Genomic DNA, 20,622 nt, shown 5'->3' with positions numbered 1-20,622 from the left:
TTCTTACACACGTAGTGGTACAAAGGCCATATATGGCAGGACCAAATAGTGAACACCTCTATCTGTAGTATGTGGTATAAGATCACCCACCCAACAATTAGTGATGTTCTAGTGTTGATGTAGAAGCTGTACAGAAGGGTCTATCAGTAAACTCTGGCCTAACCAATGTATGTTCAGGAAAAATATGAAAGTCATGTGAAGAAACAGTAAAGAAAGAGTAGGTTGAGAAGTTGGTGCAGACGTCAATTGTGTAGAAGAAACAAACCAAAAAATATAGTAGCCAATAAAATACATAAAGGTATTAAAATAGATAGAGCTATACCGCACTTAGAGAACAATATTCTATAATGTCTGTTTTTCATCTCTTGCTTTTTATCGTCATTCCTCAATACAATCTCCATTTTCTAATGTCGCTCACGCAATCTTGATAGAGTACTTCAGCTGTGATTATTAGCAAGTCATAGGGACACTGCAAGTCCTGCAGGCCTACTGCCACTACTCAGGTCACAAACTGAACCGTTGGTACTCCTACGTGACCCTGCAACTGGCAAATGGTAACCAATCAAAAATTTAACAAAAAACCATAATACAATTTCAGAAAAAGCAAGAGAAAAGGAAAAACAAAAGTCAAATGCAAAGAAGTAATAGTAGGAAGAGACATAGGTTGGAAGGTGGGTACAGATGTCAATTGGGTAGCAACAAAAACAATCCCACCCATAAAAGACAATGTCATTTTAGAATAACACTAGAAAACACGTTGTTGAGAACATATAGACCACGGGAGGACGTAGTGACCATTATTACGAATGAAATCATAATTTTCCACAATCCTAAACAGAAGGCAAATCCTAGAATTATCTAATAACATTCTATATAGCTTCCTATGCATTTCAGTAATCTATTATATGTTCAAGTGAAACAGTGGTGTTCCTGATCAATGCTCTCAGATGAAAAAGGGATACACTTCCACAGAGAGACTTCATTCTGCTTTTACTAAACAGAATAGTACTTTAAAACAAATGCCAGCAAAGCAGCAAAAATTAGTTTCCAAACTCCAATTCTATGCAAGCTCACAGAAAATACCCAGAGTCCGCCAAATCCTCTCCTTGCAGGCTTCTATTGTCCATCAAATCCGCTTCCAGTGTCTTCTTCGCGTTGGGCCTCTTCAATTCAGGCTTTTTCATGAGAAGACAATACTGTTTAGTAGGAGTGCCCTCCGGGCAAACACTCACAGCTCACTCGAAAGTCTCAATGTCTCTAAACAATGCACCAGTGTCTCTTCTTTGTGGCAGACACTACAAATGATGCGCTCTTCATTAATCAAGGGCACAAAGCATCTTGTGCAGATCCAAGCACCATTTAGCAACAAACCTAGCAAGGTCGGCAGCACTTTCAGACTCCAACACTCATCATTTAGTGTCAGAGGACGCTCAAGCTGCTCTCTCATGGGCACCAGAATGTAGTGCCTTTTTCCAAACGTGGATGCTTGGATGCACTGTCGTTCCGCTGGTGCAAAGCAAAAGAGGTGTGGGTGAGGCCAAAACTCGGGCCAAGGGCTCAAGGGGACCGCGCGCTGCCAGAGGTTCAGGCACATGACAGTTTGAACAAATTGCACAAAGTGGATGACAGTCCTGCCATCAAAAGCAGGGATCCTTCGCATCTTTGCACTGAACTTCTGAGGCAAAACAGCTCCTTTTTTCTTTTCTTTTCACAACGCCTTCTGATGAAACAAATGGCTTGCTTAGGAGGTACCACTGGGGGCACGCTGATGATCGCTGTCCATGCTGATGACCGCTGCCCACGCTGCTGATTGCTGTTCACGCTGCTGATTGCTGTTCATGCTGCTGATTGCTGTCAGGAATTGCAGGGCCAAGAAGTCTGTAGTCGTCTGCCATGTTTACTGATGGGGAGTGGGTTTAGTGTTGATCACAGGTCTGCAGGGAATCACTCTTCCTTTGACTCTGGAAGATCCAGCAGGACCCTAGTGATGTAGCAAGTGTAACACAATTGTTAGTTTCCTTCAAGTCAGATATAAAAACAGTTAAGCAAGTGTCCTGTAATCTGCAAAGGAGTGGCAATACACCATGGGAACCTAAATGGATGCCCTCACACAGTGGCATTGTCTAATGGGGTACATTATTTAATGGGGTAAATACACATTCTCCTTAATGATGAAGCCTAGGTGTTCCTAAACTCCTTATCTAGAGCATCTCAAATAGAGCAATGACATAATACACATTATCAAGGACATGAAGAAGTTCCTTCTTTAAACAATGTGCATCAAATGCGCTATGTAATACAAAGGCTAATGATCAACTGTGCAGACAAAAGGACAAGAACTAGAGAGTCCTGGTATCTGCATGATTAGAACACATCTTATTAAAAAATTTAAACAGAAGAAACAGAAGAGAACTGAAAAATTAAAAATAGACATTAAAAATATGTCGTACTAAAAAGAATGTAAACTTGAGGTATCTCCTATTGAGATGGAAAATCTCCTATTGAGATGGAAAACTTGTATTGGGTCAATTAACCAGGCTATCACTATCCTGATAGTCAGTCTGAAAAGACATTTGAAGTAGGCCTAAAGAAAATTCTTGAGAACCAGTCTGGTCACACAAAAGGGAATGGTATGTAGCATAAGGGGGGTTCCTAATACATCACTGCAGTCTAAAAGTGTGAACATGAACAATACACCCATAATAATAAATGGGTTGACTGGTGAAAGGAAGATGGAGAAGGGAAAATGGAAGTAGGACACAACTAAAAATCTTCAATAACTAAACATGATGCAACATTGGTCAGGTAAGAAGCAAAGAGAAAAATCTATAGGAAGGACAAGAGTTTGCTTGGGTGGCCTAAGGCATGTGACACAGCACCAAGAGCACGGGGATACATGAAAAGACCAATGTTACACCAATTTAACTCTACCGCTGACAATCTATACCCTACACGGTAATTCTAACTAATGTTCAGTTGTCTCTTCAGGGGAAAAAAATGAATCCATAGGCTTATTCAGGAATCAAAAAATGCGATAAAAAATGCGATATCAAAATGAGGCCACCTTTAGTCACGGATCTATAATTCCATCCTTAGGCCCAATCAAGGATACATAAATGCAGAGCTGCCTGTCCTTAAGGAAAAAGGCAGTTAAGTGACTAACAACGGATGGCAATCTTTGATCCAGTATATCATTTTAGTTTTCTTAACCCCTTCGAGGCTATTGACGAGCTGGGCTCGTCATCGCGCTTACCTGTCCTGCGCGGATGACAAGGCCAGCTCGTCACGTAACGCGGTATTTTCGAATTTGCCGCGCACAGCGGGAAAAGCCGCCGCAGCGATGCGGTTAAAAAAATTATTACAGCCAAATTTAGGCATGCACTGGAAAAACTGCTGCCTTACTCGCTCACAGTATGAGGTCCATATCTGTGAAATTTATCTTAATACAATATTCATCCAATTTATTGTGAAACAACACATATCGTCATATGTGTTCCTTCACAACACAGGGGAACTTGTAAATCAAAGTAGCATTATAGAACAGAACATACACACACAAAAATTTAAAAAAAAAAAATACACATATCAGGCCATCTCAAGCCATAGGATATACTTGCTGTATATCAAGCACAAGGAAAAACAGCCCACACAAACAAACAGCATATATGAATAAGCAGTCATGCACAATATTATGGCATATGTACTTTACACTATAAACCTGCAGCCCAATCTTAATTGTCAAATGTCGCTGTGTCAAATAACGCATTTCAGTGGACCAAATGTATAAATGAAACATAAACACACACACATTTTCTTAAAGAAATTACGCAAAAAAAAAAACCATTTCCCTTCAACCAGCCAACTCACGTGTCTTGTGAATGAATCCATGAATTATCTGTAGGAAGAAGCAGAAAACATACACAACACACACATTTCTCATAATACAACATCAATTATAACCCTTTTTATCAGACTACAAAACATGGCGCAACGTGACATACAAAAACTTTTCATTACTTACCTGTAACCTATTTTTCATGTACCTTGCAAAAACGCCCATTCTCACTCAGGCCTAAGGCCTTTAAGTTGCAGAATTTTGGGGAAGGGTTTCTACTTATTGCCTATCTAAAACTCAATGTAACACTTCGTTTTTCTTTTTGTCAAATAAACTTATATAAAAGAAAAATAGTTCCTAGCATGGAGACACACATATACCAGTTCTACAGATCATGTAGCAGAATGTTTGATATTTGTTTTCTCAAAGAAATCACTTTTGCATTTGCCCTTTTTAAATCATGTTCCTTCATTTTACACAGTGCTTAATTTGTAAGACATGAAGTGCAGGTGCTACAATTTTGCATGAGGAATACCTTTCCTATTTGTTTATTATCTCAGATGTGCACTTTTAACGCAGATGCAATGTGAATGCAGCAAATGAGAACAAGCCAGCCTGCAATGAATGAAGGTTACAGATTTAAATCATATACAATCAACTACATCTCATATAAAGCGCTTGTGTGCAGCATTATGAAAGCAACTGGGAGCTATGCAAACCACGTGTGGGATCTACAATCCTTCAGGGTACTGACAAATGAGGCTGCAGTTTTACAAATTAAATAGTGTTCCTTTTATTATTATTAGCGGGATGCCATGCTGTGTCAGCACATATCTAATTGAAAATAAATGTGTTGGTGACATAATTTACCAAACAACAAGCGTTTTGAGGAACATGTTGGAGCTATTATTTATTCTTTGGCTAAAATGCAATCATCATTGCTGTACATGGGCCTGCATCCTTTGCTCATTTTAGTTTAGTTCAGAAACAAAAACCCCATCCCAGCTAATGTCAAATTTGTAACTCTTTAAGAAGACACTTTTAAATTATAAGCATGAGCAGGAATTAAATTTATCGGAGCAAGTCAGGCTATTCAAGTGACCTCAGGTCAGGACCGTGGCAGGGATTTAAATACAAAGAGGCAGCTGAAGTTAGCATCAGATGCATGTTTAACCATGTCATGCTGCATTCCACAGGCAAGGCCCTAATTAAAAGGTCACAAATGTCAACAAGACAGCCTTACAAGATAACATCTCAGCCGCTACTGCTGGAACACGTTATACAGGTTCTGCCAGTCCCCTGCTCGTGGTAACTGAAGCTGACAAGGCCAGTAGGTTTAACCATTTCCACATAACCTGCAATATTTCACTATATTTAAAACAATTTCTATGACACATTGACTCGCTGAATCATAAGAAGGCACAACCTGCAAATATATATATTAAGATCTAAATGTATGTATTTACTAAAGAGACACTTTAAACAGGGGCCCTGAAACCATTTAAAACAGTCTATTTAGGGGGGCGTGGCCAAGATGGCGGGGTGAGCGGACGCTTCCTCCCGTAGCTCCTCCGGCCCGGCTCAGCTCGAGCCCCGATTCCTGCGCCTCTCTCCCCCCGCAGCTGCACTGCGGGTGAGAGAATTGTGCCGGAGTTCCTGGGGCACATTTTGGTGCCACTTTGACTTCTGGAGTCCCGGGGGAAGTTCCCGAAAAGTTTATTTGGAGATCGCTCCGAGGACTAGAGCCCGGGTCGCCCCGAGGAGAGGAGCCTGGAGGCGGAGCGTAGTGCGGCGCTGTCCGCGCGCCTTGGCTGGCCCGAGTGCTGAAATGCGGATCGCCGGAGATCCCGAAGGAGCGGACTAGGAGGACTCCGCGGAGCGAGGTGGCTTCCTGGCGGTGCCCTGGTGGCAAGCACCATTGCCGGGCGACGGACTTTAGCCCTGTACCGGCGATCCCCCCACTGCCCGGGGTCTCGGGGGCGACGCCTTGCGAACTCCGCGCCCGGAGGCGCTGGATGGCGGAGTTCGGGCAGTGCCCGAGCCGGGCAATCGACTGGTGATAGGGGGAGGCACCGGTTTCGCACTTCCCGGACCCGTTTTCATTTGAGAGTTGCCCACGGACTTGCTGGCCCGGGCTGCCTTCTTGGGTCCCACCCTCCCGCCATCTTGTCTTTGTGTGGCTGAGCCCGGTGGCCCCTGCCCGCGCCCTTCTCACACGGGAGCCTCGACTCATTCTGGCGCCAGCTCATCTACTGCCCTCCCTGGGAACACGAGACGGGAGGCCTACTCTTCGGGCGTTGCTGCCTGCCCTGCTGGCCCGAGGGCCGTCTTGCCCATGCCCGGACCGCCATTTTGTCGCCTGTGACGCACTATCCTTGTCCTCGGCGAAGGCCTCACATCTGGTGCCCGCGAGCGGTGGCGCTCGCCTACAGCAACTAATTCTGGGCTTTGCCGGGCCCCAAGATGACTGGGAGACGTGGCGCGGCACGGGGTGATCGCACCTTGCCGGAAATGCTCGGCAGGTCCCAGCAACTACGCGACAGGACGCAGCCGTCCCCGGGGGCCTCCCGGGCATCAACGGACGCAAATGCGGGCGAGCCGCCGGTCACGCGGTCCTTCATGGAGGACTTATTCACCTCCCTCAAGGAGGAATTTCAGACTCTTAAGACCGAAGTGGCTGGAGAGGTCCGGGAGGTGCGCAGGGAAGTCGAGGGCCTGGGCGAACGGGTCGACACTGTGGAGACGGCGGCTCAACGCCGCGATGAGGAGATAACCCATCTCCAGCAGGACGTCCTCCGCCTCCGGGAGCAATGTGTCGAGCTCCAGGCCCACTCGGAGGACCTCGAGAACAGGTCCAGGAGGAACAACATCCGGGTCCGGGGTGTTCCATCCGCCGATGAAGGTGCGGACCTGGTGGCCTATCTGCAGGACCTGTTCCGCGACATCTTGGAGGAGGGAGCGGATTTCCCCATCCGCATCGACAGGGCACACAGGGTGGGCCGCCAGCGCCAGTCATCAGCACCCCCGCCTGATATCCTGGCATTCTTGCCGGATTTCCCTCTAAAGGAGCGCATCATGACTGAGGCCCGTAGGAAGCAACCATTGACCTTCCGCGAAAGACCTGTGGCGCTCTACCAGGACCTGTCTGCCATCACACTGCAAAAGCGCAGGTCTTTCCGCATCGCTACGGACTTTCTGCGAGAGCACGAGACAGCCTACTCCTGGGGTCACCCCTTCCGTCTTATCTTTCGATGGAATGGGGTACTGCATCAGCTGCGCTCCTTACAAGATGTCTGCGGGGTGCTGGGTCTTACTGCTACGGAGGAGGACGGGGCTACACCCGCATGGAGGCGCCCCGAGCGGCGGAGCCGACGGAGGTCGAGACGGCGCCCATCGTCAGCGCCAGTGAGTCGCCCGGACTCGCCCACCATCAGAGCTGACATGGCGGAGGCCCTGAGGACTGCGGCCAGGAACTTGCCTGAGTCTACTGGTGTGGCCTTGACGGCCTAATTTTTCTCCGGGGGGAGAGGCTCTTAGCTTTCACGATGCTGGGCTGGGGGTTGGGGGGGCGGGGGGGTGGTGTGTGGCTGGACGTCCACTTGACTGTTTTCTGCAGACTCGCCCATTTGGGCTAGACTGAGACTATGGGGTGTTGTTTTTTGCTTTTTGTTTTGGCCGGTTGCCATCAATGGGTTTTGGGGGGGTTTCATTGTTGGTTTGTGGTGGGGGGGGTCCCGTCCGAAGCTGTCCGAACGAGTACGATGCCGCCTCTGGCCTTCCCTGCGCCCCTGCCCCGCGCGCCCCCTCCGCTGATCCCCCGCCTGCTGCATAGCGCGCTGTTTCCCTGGAGGCGATGCCACCCCTGAAGGTAGTGACCCTTAATGTCAAGGGTCTGAATAACCCCGTAAAGCGTAGGGCGGTCCTCTCCCTATTGGAGGGGTCGCAGGCGGATATTTGCCTCCTGCAGGAGACCCATTTACTCTCCAGAGATTGCCATAGGTTGCGCTCTGCCAAGTTCCCCACTCAACTTTTTTCCTCTGCTGCGACTAAGACCGCTGGGGTGGCCATTCTTCTAGCCAGCTCCTTTAGGGGGGAGGTGCTGTATAAACATGCCGAGCAGAAGGGGAGGCTCTTAGTGTATCGCATGCGCTTAGGAGGTGTTACCTTTACGGTTGGTTCGGTTTACAGCCCAAACGATCACCAGGATCGTTTCCTGGACTCGGTGTTGGTGGATGTTGCTGCCTCGCCCGATCGCCATGTCATCCTGGGGGGAGACCTGAATATGGTCTTCGACTCCACTCTAGATAGGTCTGCCCAGCGTTTTCCGCAGACAGGGGAGCTTTCTAAAGCGGTGCAGGACCAGATTGCAGAGATGGACCTGCATGACCTCTGGCGCACCATGCATCCCACCGATAGGGACTACTCCTACTTTTCCCACGCACACCGCACTTATTCGCGGCTGGATTATCTTTTGGTGAGCGGCCCACTTCGCTCGGCCGCCACGGCGGCGGACATCGGGGTCTTGTCTCTGTCCGATCATGCGCCGGTTTCCGGAGTTTTTGCGTGGCCGGCGCCCCCCCCCTCGAGAGGGATGTGGCGGCTTCGGGACACGCTTCTCCATAAGAAATCGGTGGTGAAGCGAGTGGAGGAGGTCATCCAGGACTACCTGACCCACAATAACAACTCTGACACGTCCCTGGCTACACAGTGGGCGGCTTTGAAAACAGTCGTCAGGGGAGAATTTATCTCCATCTCCTCGGCTGAAAATAAGGAACGCCAGCGCAAGAGGGAAGAACTGACGGCGCAGGTTAGGGAGCTTGAGCAGGTCCACCGCCGGACGGGGGCACCTCGGGTTTGGAAGCAACTGAAGGCGGCACGAAAACTCCTCTCTGCGTTGGATCTAGATCGAGCGGAGTACGCAGCGCTGCGCCTGAAACACGCCTTTTACACCGGCGGAGACAGGTGCGGTAAGCTCCTGGCCCATAGGCTTAGGGTTGCGCAGCAACGCAATGTGGTGAAGGAGCTGGTGGGAGTGGATGGGATCCCGGTTTCCGGTGACGCGGAGGTGGCAGATACCTTTCGATCCTTTTACGAGGCACTGTACGCTTCAGAATCTTCCCCACCGGGAGAGGCTGAGGCCTATCTGGATTCCGTGACCCTCCCGGTCTTGGACCCCTCCCAGGCGGACCACCTAGAGAGGGACATTCACGTGGAGGAGGTCATCTCCGCGATCGCACGGCTAAAGCATGGCAAGGCCCCGGGCCCGGATGGCTACACGGCCTTGTTCTACAAGACCTTCTGTCCCACTGTCGCTCCTCTCCTGGCTCGCTTGTTCAACTCCTTCTCCGAACCGGGCGCCATCCCACCGGACCTCCTCTCGGCGACTGTGTCGGTTATCCCCAAGCCGGGGAAGGACCGGACCTTGTGCGGCTCGTACCGGCCCATTTCGCTCCTAAATGTGGACCTCAAGCTTTACACCGGAATCTTGGCGGCCAGACTGGGTCTACACTTACCAGGTTTGGTGGAGGCAGATCAGGCCGGTTTTGTACCCGGTAGGCAGACGGTCGACAACACGAAGAGAGTGACGCACGTCCTGGAAAAGGCCTCACGCGTCCCGGGGGAGCGGATGCTGCTATCGGTCGATGCGGAGAAGGCCTTTGATAGGGTTCATTGGCCATACCTCGAGCTAGTCCTTGGGAAACTAGGGATCGGCGAGAAGTTCCGCACTATGGTCTTTAACTGCTATAGGAGACCGTCGGCGTCAGTGCGTGTCAATGGACACAGCTCCAGCAGCTTCACCATTGAGCGCGGCACGAGACAGGGTTGCCCTCTCTCGCCGCTCCTCTTCGCCCTTTATATGGAGCCGTTTGCGCAGAGGATCCGCGACAACCCGGACGCCATTGGGGTGAAGATGGGGCAATACACACACACTGTCAGCCTATACGCGGACGATGTCTTGTTGACCCTAGATGACCCCAGGCGGTCGCTCCCTGCCTGTGTCCAGGAGCTGGACGCTTTTGCCCGCGTTGCGGGCTTTAAAATAAACATGACTAAGTCGGCTGCACTGGATGTGTCGCTCTCTGCCGACACCAGACGGGACCTTCAAAGTCTTTTCCCTTTGCAGTGGTCCTCCTCTACGGTGCCTTACTTGGGCATTTTGCTTGCTCCCACCCTGCCTGCCATGGTCGCAGCTAACTACTCCTCTCTAGGCAAAAAGATAAAGGAGGAACTCGGCCGATGGAACAAGGGCCTACTCTCGTGGCTGGGCCGTATTGCGGCGGTGAAGATGACGATACTGCCCCAGATCCTGTATCTTTTCCGCGCTCTACCTCTTCAGCCCCCCGTGGGCTGGATACGGCAGGCGCAGGCAGACATCTCCCGCTTTGTGTGGCAAGGCCGTAAGCCTCGGATGAAGCGGGTCCTCTCCATGCTTGCTCCGGAGGCGGGAGGTCTCGGGGTCCCGGACCTCCGGAAGTACTTTCAGGCGGCGCAGCTCCGGTACCTGGTGGAGTGGAGCCGGTGGGAGTCGGACAAACACTGGCTCTTTCAAGACCAGGCAGTTGCGGGCCGTACCCTCCAGGAGGTCCCGTTCCTACGGCGCGTTCACCGCCCGCCTAATCTCTACGCCTCCTTTATCACCCGGGTCCCGCTAAGAGTGTGGGACGCGGTGTGTGAGCTACGGGAGCTCACCACTTTTCCGTCGCCGTTCTCTCCCATTGCTGACAACCCGGACTTCACTCCGGGCCTGGAGCCGGGGGCCTTCTCCCACTGGGTGAGTGCGGGATGTAGAGCGCTTTTCCAGATCTACGGGCCGGAGGGCGTGCTCCCCTTCCAGCAGCTCCGACAGGAGTTTGGCCTGACGGAGGGGGATAGACTGCGCTACATGCAAATCCGCCACTGGGCTCTTCAACCCTCGGTGCGTGACGTCGCCGCCCGTACAATCACGCCCTATGAGCGATGGTTGGTGACCCGGGCCTCGGATGCCAAACTCATCACTGATTTGTATAAATTTCTCCAGCCCCCGCCGTTTCACTACCATAACCCAGGGAGGGAGCGCTGGCACAGGGAACTGGGCAGGACCCTGAGCCACAAGGAATGGGACAAGATTGCGTATCGGGCGAGGCACTCTGCATACCACACTGGGCTGACGGAAACCTTCACTAAAGTGTCCACCTATTGGTACTACACCCCGGAGCGGCTCTACGAGATGCGCAAACTAGGCGATAAGGGTTGTTGGCGCGGCTGCGGACAGGAGGGCACCCTCACGCACATTCTCTGGGAGTGCCCGGTGCTGTCGGCCTACTGGAAGGAAGTCTTAGATGAGGTGGATAAGCATTTTGAGATTGAGCTCCCGCGCTTCCCCGCGTATGTCTTGCTTGGCCTCCCCAATGACTTGATGTACCCGCTGAAATCCCGCAGGGGCAGGCAGATTGCGATTGCGCTAGGCTCAGCCGTTCAGAACATACTTGTCCTTTGGCGCACCCCCACTGCCCCCTCTATCACTGGTTGGTTGCATAGGCTCTGGCAGGTACTGGGTATGGAGAAGATATCGCTAACGGTGGCTGGGAATGTTGATCAGTTTGAGGAGCTCTGGCATCCCTTTTTGGCACTGCTGTCCACGGAATTTCGCGAGCTAACGTGCCCACGGTACTTGCGCCTCCTTAGGCTGACACCGCCGGCGCCAGCGGCGGAGTGATTGTGCGGATTGGGGACCGGGGGCTGGGGGTGGGAAGTGAGGTTATATGCTTCTAATGCTGCTTTTCGGACGGGGATGTTGGGGTGTTTTTTTTCTTTTCATTCCTCCTTGCTTTTCTTTCTTCTCCTTTTCTGGGGTCGAGGGGCTGGTGGTATGGTATGCTTCTCTTTTGCTGTGTCGCAGAGTGCTATTCTGGCTTGGCTTTGCCTAGGGAGTGGGGGCCTACGGGGGGTTGTTTACAGTGCCTTACTGCCTTCTGTTTTTTGCCTTGTTACCCTCTGGGGCACCCTGCCTCCCTCTTCTTCTTCTGACTCGCTGCAACGTTTTGCTTCTTGTATTGTATGTTCGCCTGACCTCCTGCTCCCCTCCCCGTGTTTTTTATGCCTTAATAAAAAAATACTTTAAACCTAAAACAGTCTATTTATGTGAAAATCGACTTTTGTATTCTGGATACTAAGAAAAAAATATTCTATAATTTTATTGCATAATGGGTATTACTAGAATGTCTAATACCTAATTTATGAGTCATACTTTTGAAAATACTAAGTTATACCTTATAGAAATGAGCTTGTTTGCGCCTAGGGTAAGGGAAATTGCGCACAGAGGTGTTTGGTCATTTTCGTGGTACAACATAACTTAAATCAAACATTTTAATGCTAGGGAGTCATAGTATGAGTGTTAAGCTTCACAAATATTAAAAAACGATTTTTGTAGCACTATGTTTTTAATAATTATTTTTAATAATTAATAATTATTTTTTCCTAATGAAGCCTAATTATTGCTATTTGTGACTGTTCTACATATAAAACGCTCACTACATCCCTTGCCTATTATTTAGATACATATTAACACACAAGCCTAGGTGCAGCTGCCTAACTGGGAATGCGTGAAATTACTGAACAGGCAATTTCGTTTTTTTCATTTTTTTTTCTTTGGAGCCTTATTTACATCTATTGAACGTGACCCATACACATACATACATTGAGCTCATTCCAGACACAAAACAGAAGGGGGTCAAACACTCAGGACACACAAAACAGCGCGCTCTAAACATTCCTTGTAAATCGCGCCGTCGCAATTTACAACAAAACCCACAAACAACATAGACATTTAAACACACATTTTAACACATAGGTTAACACTTAGGACAGGAACAAGGAACAGCCTACAGACTGTCTTCAAAAATAACCTGCCAATACTAGTTGTAAACCATATTTACAACAAAAACGTTTTAGTTCCTATTTTTTGTTTTGTTTTTTTAAAAATTCTTCAACAGATTTTCAGAAGGCTGCAAAAGAGACAGCCTCATAGACCTTTAGAGAGAGCTCATAAATTGGATTTCCAACCGGAGGTATCAGACGCGAATCCTCCAACCGGGAATCCTTTGTTGCAACCTAGTCAATACTAATACCAAACAAAATACCGCGACCAGGCATCTGCGCTCACTAGTCGGGTTTCAAACTTCATGGGGCTATCTCCAACGATATACATGCAAATGTACGTGACCCACGGTTTTTGAATACTGCAGTGTTCAAATAAAACCAAGGAACCAATACTGAGGAAGATTATCCAACGATAATCTGAACCACAGCAACCAAAGGCCTACCAAATGAACCAAATGTACCGGTACCCAAACCAAAGCGTCACATTTCTGCGACCAATAAATAACTAAGGACTGCGTCACATTTCTGCGACCAATAAATAACTAAGGACTCAGAACCAAAGGACTGGGAGCGACCCATTTTTATTCTTCAACTAAAACAGATGGAGAAAATATCTCTTCAACTGGAGCATGCCGCTGCGCTGGGGAGGCATAAAACTCTATGTGATACCCTTGCACTGTTTGCAGCACCCAGGGATCGGACGTGAGCTCTCGCCACCTGTGAAGAAAGAGAGCCACCCTGCCTCCCACCATGTGCTCCGAAGCACAAAGAATTTGTACCTGAGTAGGAATTGTCTCCTGAGGAATTCTGTTGGCCTCGATAGTTGCCACGATAGTTGCCTCTCTGTCCTCTGCCACCACCTCCCCGATTGCGGGAGGGATAGAAATTGGGTCGCTGATTGCCTCTGCCTCGCTGCTCTGCTCCACGCGAGGTCTGGTTAAAGCCACGGCCGGCACCACGACCTCGCTGACGTCCGGCCCTATCAAAAACACCGGAGTTGAACACCTTCCGGATGTTTGTTTGCGCTTTATCCAATGCGGAGAAAGTGGCCACATATTTGCCCATGTCTCTCACAAACTTATCTCCGAAGAGCATCCCATTAGCTAGTGCTCCTGCTTCAGTGGGGGCCATCTCCGCCAGCTGGGAATCGATCCTCATAAGGAAAAGAGCGTCTCCGCTCCGTGGAAAGGGCTACATTAGCATTCCCCAGAAAGCACATGGCATGCTGTGTCCATTCCAAGACATCCGTCACGTTCAGAGGCGCATTCTGCTCTTTTGCCTTAACTGCGGCCTCCATAATTTTAGTGAGGGGCCCTGAGATGTCTAACAACTTATCCTGGCAGCCACGCCATGCCCTATCCAATCCCTTCTTGGGATCCTTCGCAAACTTTCTCATGAACGCCGCCATATTGGGGTCCAATTCCGGCGTCTCCGCCACTTTTCCTACCAACGATGGTCTAGGGCATTCGGATCTCAAGGTGGCCCTAACACCACCCTCAAAGCCCTGACGTAAATTATTGCTCACATACTGCGCCACCTCGGAACAGGGTACCCATTCGGTAGATCTAGGATGGATAATGTTATTGGGATCAAATAACAAGGTCTTAGGGGCCTGACCGGCATCCGCCTTGCCTGCTGTGTGTTTCACCTTCCTGCTTTTCTTCCTGGAAACCACAGAATCCACCTCCGAATCCGAAGTTTCGGGAGGGGACGGGGAAGAATCCCCTGATGTACAATTAGCCATTGAGCCATGATCCCTGATGACATTCCTGGCCATCTGCGCCAAAACCTGTGCCGAGGGAGTAGAGGTACCACCCTTACGGGCCAATTTAAACTTTCTCTTCCCATAATTCTGCAGGGGCTTAGTAAAAGGCTTGAGAGCCTTAATTAGGGCTTTATTCACTGACCCTTGGACCTGACTGTCCAGGGCCTCCACCAAATTTTCCTCCAACTGCTCTTCTTGTGGCTCATACTCCTCATACTCATTATACTCGACCCATTGGTCGCCCTCCTCGGTGTAGTACGCCATGGCTTGAAAGCTGGGAGGTGTGGAGGAAGTTCACGGGGTGGGGAGCAGCCCAGAGGTGCCTCACAGACACACACACCAAAGTCACCAAAGTCCAGATAAGAACAATGAGGCAAGTCTTAAAAGGTGGAAGGAGACCCCTTCATAAGCACACAAAATGCTCCCCTCGAGCCTGGCTCTGATCCGGACACGCTCCGGTTAGCGTTCAATTGAGGCCAAGGATTGATGCAGGGCTGAAAGCGGGACGCGCGAGGCAGTCGTCAATTTCAATTGAAAAGTCGGCGCCTCGCGCGTGCGCACAGAGTATGGGGCCGACACTCGCCTGCTCCTTGTGCACGAGGAAACCCGCGTCTGCCTCCTCCTACTCCACCGCCCCCTGCCGGTCACACAGCGCTCCGCCGCATCGCGCCACACGCGCGCACACAAACAAGCGGAAAACCTCACACAACACGGCAACAGTATCACGGAAAACAAAATCGGGGCAAGAACAATGAAAGCGCTGAAGCGCTACTATGAAATAAGCCCTCTTAAATGCCAATAACCATATAATAACACAGAGTAAGGTAAAAGGCACTTAACTCGCTGCTGCAGCAGCAAAGAAAGAGGAGGGTTCCTGTGTTCAGTGACTGTTATTATGTGAGAAGGGACAGTGATTGGTGCAGACCAGTGTTGGGGGTTGTCCTTCCGGGGTCATGCAAGTTTAAAGTTTATTGGCTGCTGTAATGTCAGTAAAGAGTTAGAGAAGCATAATCAGAGCCTCCGTGGACTGACATAGAATTTGTGTAGCTTGTGTTCCGGGTCCTTCTGCTCCGCAACGGCTATGCGGAACATCTTATTGAGTGTGCGCATAAACCGCTCTACATCCCCGTTGGCTTGGGGCCATTGTGGTGTGATGCGGCGGTGCGAGATGCCTCGTTGACGGAGGAAAGTGGCAAACTCCGCCCCTTGGAATGGGGGACCATTGTCACAGCGCACTTTTTGAGGGAACCCAAACATGGCAAAGATCTTCTCTAGTGCGGGCCCGACGTGGTTGAACGCCGTCGATGCTATGGGCTCGACCACTGCATACTTTGAGTATGCGTCTATGATTACCAGGGTGTGGCTTCCCCCTGGGAAACTCCCAAAGTCTACGCTTATTTCGGACCAGGGTGTTGTGCAGGCTTCTTCGGTGATAATCGGGATTGGCTTTTCTGGAACGCTCGTTAGCTAGCATAATGAGCACCTTCGGACGTATTCTTCTACCATTTCCTCGAGTTCATGGAACCAGACTTTCTCCCTCATTCTCAACTTCATTTTCGTGGTTCCCTGGTGTCCTCCATGGGCCAGTTGGACAGCCCGCTGCCTGAGGCTCTGAGGCATGACCAGACGGGGTCCTCTTAGCAGGCTGCCATCGTTGGTGGCACTCAGTTCATGACGGACTCGCCACATTTTTGGTGAGGAGTTCTCGAGCTTCTGGATTCCAGGAGTTTAATTGGTGGAGGTAGTTCGTCCACAAGCCTTCTTGGACGGCTTCTAGCGTTTTGATGTATACCTCGTCTGAGGCACCGGCTTTCTTCACCTCATCGAGGGACATACTCTGGGGACACGACTTGAGGGCCACCCAGTGGGCAAACTCTACTCCTTCTTCGTCTTCCTCGAGTCCCTCCACCGGAGTGGGGTGTCTTGAAAGGAAATCGGCGGGGTTTTTGGCCCCCGGGCGGTAAAATACTTCCATCTCATACGGCTGCAGCTGGACGCCCCAGCGTTCGATGCCCGGGGGTAGATGTGGCGCTGTCCCTTTGAACAATGGGACCAGAGGTTGGTGGTCGGTAACCATTGTGAAGGGGTGTCCTTGGAGGTATAGATGAAAATGATTACAGGCCCATTTGATGGCGAGCGCCTCCCGCTCGATCTGGGCGTGTCTTGTTTCCGTTGGGGTGAGGGATTTGCTGGCAAAAGCAAGAGCAGCCCACTGTCCAGGTTCACGCTCTTGGACCAGGACGGCCCCAGTCCTACGGGGCTTGCATCTACCAGTACTTCAGTCCGCATTGTGGGGTCAAAATACGCCAACGTGGCTTCCCCTAGAAGTGCGTCCTTTATTCCTTGGAAGGCCTCTTCCTCTTTTGATCCCCATTGCCAGGTAGAGTCTGCCTTCGTGAGGGCTCGTAGTGGTCCGCTTCGGGTGGCTAGGCCAGGTATAAACCTCCCACAGTATGTGGCCATGCCAAGGAAACTCATCACTTCTGACCAGCTGGACTTGCTCCGTAGTGGTCACTCCACCACGCTCCTCTGCCTCACCTCCCTACTTCCTCTGCTGAATTGCATTGCCTGTGACATTGCCTGCAACCCGAGAGCGCTTCAACGATTACATAGCGCTTGGTATCGTTTTCTTGCTATTATAGTAGAGCCCAGTTGCGCTGCATTGCGGTGATTTAAATTAAGCCTGTATCGTTTTCTTATAATTATTTCAGAGCCCAGTTGCGCTGCATTGCTGTGATTTCAATTAAGCCTCATTATTATTGTTTTCCTGATATTGTGCCCCAGTTTCGCTTTCTCTACGGCCATTTTGATATTGTCTTCACTCGTGGCCCGTGTCTCCTCCCCGCTCCTGCCTCCCAGCTGCCCCTCTCACGCTCCGCCCCCCCACTATCCACTTATGTCAGATGCACCTTCGTGCAGCGTTCACGCGCAGCGGTCGCGCCCCATGCGCGCCGAAGGTGCACCAAAGGTAAGCCCGTCTACGCCTGTCCGCGCCTGGACCGCGCCCAGCGCTATACCCCTTGGTCCTCGCAAACCACACTCATCCCGCATAACGTACGACACTGCCACCCTCTTAGCCCTTAACCCCGGACGCACTTCACAATGCTACGAGGCTGCCCCAGAGCGCACCCACGGCCCTTTCACCTGCCACTCCTGCAAGTTTAACTGCATCAAGACCCACACCAAATCAACTGCCTCCAAACACAGTTCCGATTATAATCACCTGAAGTGCATCCTGCTGAACACCCTCTCGACCCACAGACACGCCACTGAACTCTGGGACCTACTCGACACTGCTTCACCGGACATCGCCTTCCTTACAGAAACCTGGATGAACGCATCATCAGCACCCGACATCGCCATTGCCATCCCAGACAACTACAAGATCATCCGGAAAGACCGCACCAACCAAACAGGAGGAGGCATTGCCATCGTCCATAAGAACACCATCAAAATCACGACCAGCTCCGACGAAAACCTTACAACCGCCGAACACCTCCACTTCCAGATCCACACCGACCCTAGAACCACACTTAGAGGCACCCTCATCTACAGACCACCAGGAACCCGCAAACAATTCAGCGAAGACATCACGGACTTCATCAGTCCACATGCCCTCGCCTCCGAGAACTACATTCTACTGGGAGACCTCAACTTCCACCTGGAAAAGAAAAACGACAGCAACACCACCACCCTTCTGGACCACCTGGCCAATCTTGGTCTCAAACAACTTGTTGACACCCCCACCCATATAGCCGGACATACGCTCGACCCAATCTTCACCTCCAGCAAACACATCTCCTTCGATCACACCACAGCTCTCCATTGGACGGACCACTGTTGTGTTCACTTCAGCTACAGCACCACCTCGACCCACAACCCCCCACAACCTATCCCCCGAAGAAAATGGAACAAAATCACCATCGACCAACTCCTCACATCGCTCAACCAGAACCCACCCGCCCTCTCCTCAGACCCAAACCAAGCCGCCATCATCTTCAAACAATGGATCACTCTCAGCACTGACGATTTAGCCCCCTTGAAAAACCATCACACCAAACAAGACAACAAAAAGGCCCCCTGGTTCAACGATGACCTTAAGAAATCCAAGAAGCTATGCTGTACTCTAGAGAAAACATGGAGAAAAAACCCAACCACCGACAACATGACCACCTTCAAATCAGCCACCCGCAAACACCACCAGCTGATTCGATCCACCAAGAAATCAGCATTCAAGAATCGACTCAACAACAACGCCCATAACAGCAAGGAACTATTCAACATCGTCAAAGAATTCACCAACCCCACCACAGCCTCAAACGACATCACTCCCTCCCAAGACCTCTGCGACTCGTTATCCTCCTTCTTCTACAACAAAATTGCCGACATACATAACAGCTTCGAAAACAGTTCCAACGTACAACCTTCCCCACCCCCCTCAGAACCTAAACCGCCCTCCAACTACCTCAACGCCTGGAACCCAATCACCACTGAAGACACCATCCGCCTAATGATGTCCATCCACTCTGGCTCGCCAACCGACCCATGTCCCCACCACATCTACAACAAAGCAGACTCAATCATCGCACCCAATCTCCGTGATGTCATCAACTGCTCCTTCAACTCTGCTACCTTCCCAGAAAGTTGGAAACACGCCGAAGTCAGCGCCCTCCTGAAGAAACCCACAGCAGACCCCTCTGAACTTAAAAACTACCGCCCCATATCCCTCCTCCCATTCCCGGCCAAAGTCATTGAGAAAGCCGTCAATAGCCAACTCGCCGCCTTCCTGGAATCCAACAACTCCCTCGATCCCTCGCAATCCGGCTTTCGAGCCAAACACAGCACCGAAACCGCCCTCATCGCAGCAACAGACGACATCCGAACACTACTGGACAACGGAGAAACAGTGGCCCTCATTCTACTCGACCTCTCCGCCGCCTTCAACACTGTCTGTCACAGCACCCTCATACAATGCCTCAGCAACATCGGCATAAAAGGTAAAGCCTTAGACTGGATCATCTCGTTCCTCGCCGGAAGAACCCAGAGAGTCCGCCTCCCCCCATTCAAATCAGAGGCCACGAAGTCATCTGCGGTGTACCACAAGGATCATCACTTAGTCCCACCCTCTTCAACGTTTACATGAGTCCACTCGCTTCCATCGCGCGCCAACACAACCTCAACATCATCTCCTACGCGGACGACACCCAGCTGATCCTTTCCCTCACCAATGACCCCAACACCGCCAAAATCAATCTCCACGAAGGCATGAAAGATGTAGCCATATGGATGAAAAACAGCCGCCTAAAACTTAACTCAGACAAAACGGAAGTGCTCATCCTAGGATCATCCCCCTCTGCCTGGGATGATTCATGGTGGCCTTCAGATCTGGGCTCTGCACCCATACCCACAGACCACGCACGCAACCTAGGCTTAATCCTAGACTCCTCCCTCTCGATGACCAGACAAGTCAACGCCCTCTCTTCCTCCTGCTTCAACGTACTTCGTATGCTCAAAAAAAAATTCCATTGGATCCCCACCGAGACAAGAAAGACTGTCACCCACGCACTGGTTACGAGCCGGCTAGACTATGGAAACACCCTCTACGCCGGAATTTCAGCCAAACTACAGAAAAAACTCCAACGCATCCAAAGCGCATCGGCGCGACTCATTTTGGACATCCCTCACCAAGATCACATCACCGGCCACCTGAAAGACCTCCACTGGCTTCCCGTCAACAAGAGAATAACTTTCCGTCTCCTCACCCACGCACACAAGGCCCTCTACAAACTAGGACCCGAATGCCTCAACACTCGACTATCCTTCTACACACCCACTCGCCAACTAAGATCCTCCAATCAAGAACTCGCCGCAGTCCCGCGTATCCAAAGATCCACCATGGGAGGTAGATCCTTCTCCTACTTGGCGGCCAAGACCTGGAACTCACAGCCCACTCACCTCCGCCTCACACAAAACACCATCTCATTCAGAAAAGAACTTAAAACCTGGCTATTCGATAGACAATGATCCCCCTCCCCAAGCGCCTTGAGACCCTCTGGGTGAGTAGTGCGCTATACAAATTCTTGAACTTGAACTTGTTGGAGCCGGGGTGTCTTTTATGGTTTGTGACTTCCTCGGGTCGACCTGTATGCCTTCCTGATTGAAC

General features: G+C 50.6%; 1 pseudogene; it reads right to left on the bottom strand.

Annotated features, from left to right (window-relative positions):
* Positions 1-13,312: 13,312 nt before the first annotated feature.
* On the bottom strand, positions 13,313-14,723 carry LOC147689463 (uncharacterized; annotated as a pseudogene).
* Between the last annotated feature and the right edge of the window lie 5,899 nt (positions 14,724-20,622).

Source organism: Lissotriton vulgaris, chromosome 10, assembly GCF_964263255.1.
Source record: "Lissotriton vulgaris chromosome 10, aLisVul1.2, whole genome shotgun sequence".
NCBI lineage: Eukaryota > Metazoa > Chordata > Amphibia > Caudata > Salamandridae > Lissotriton > Lissotriton vulgaris.
The sequence above is the reverse complement of the archived record's forward strand: the minus strand, read 5'-3'. Positions and strand labels throughout refer to the sequence as shown.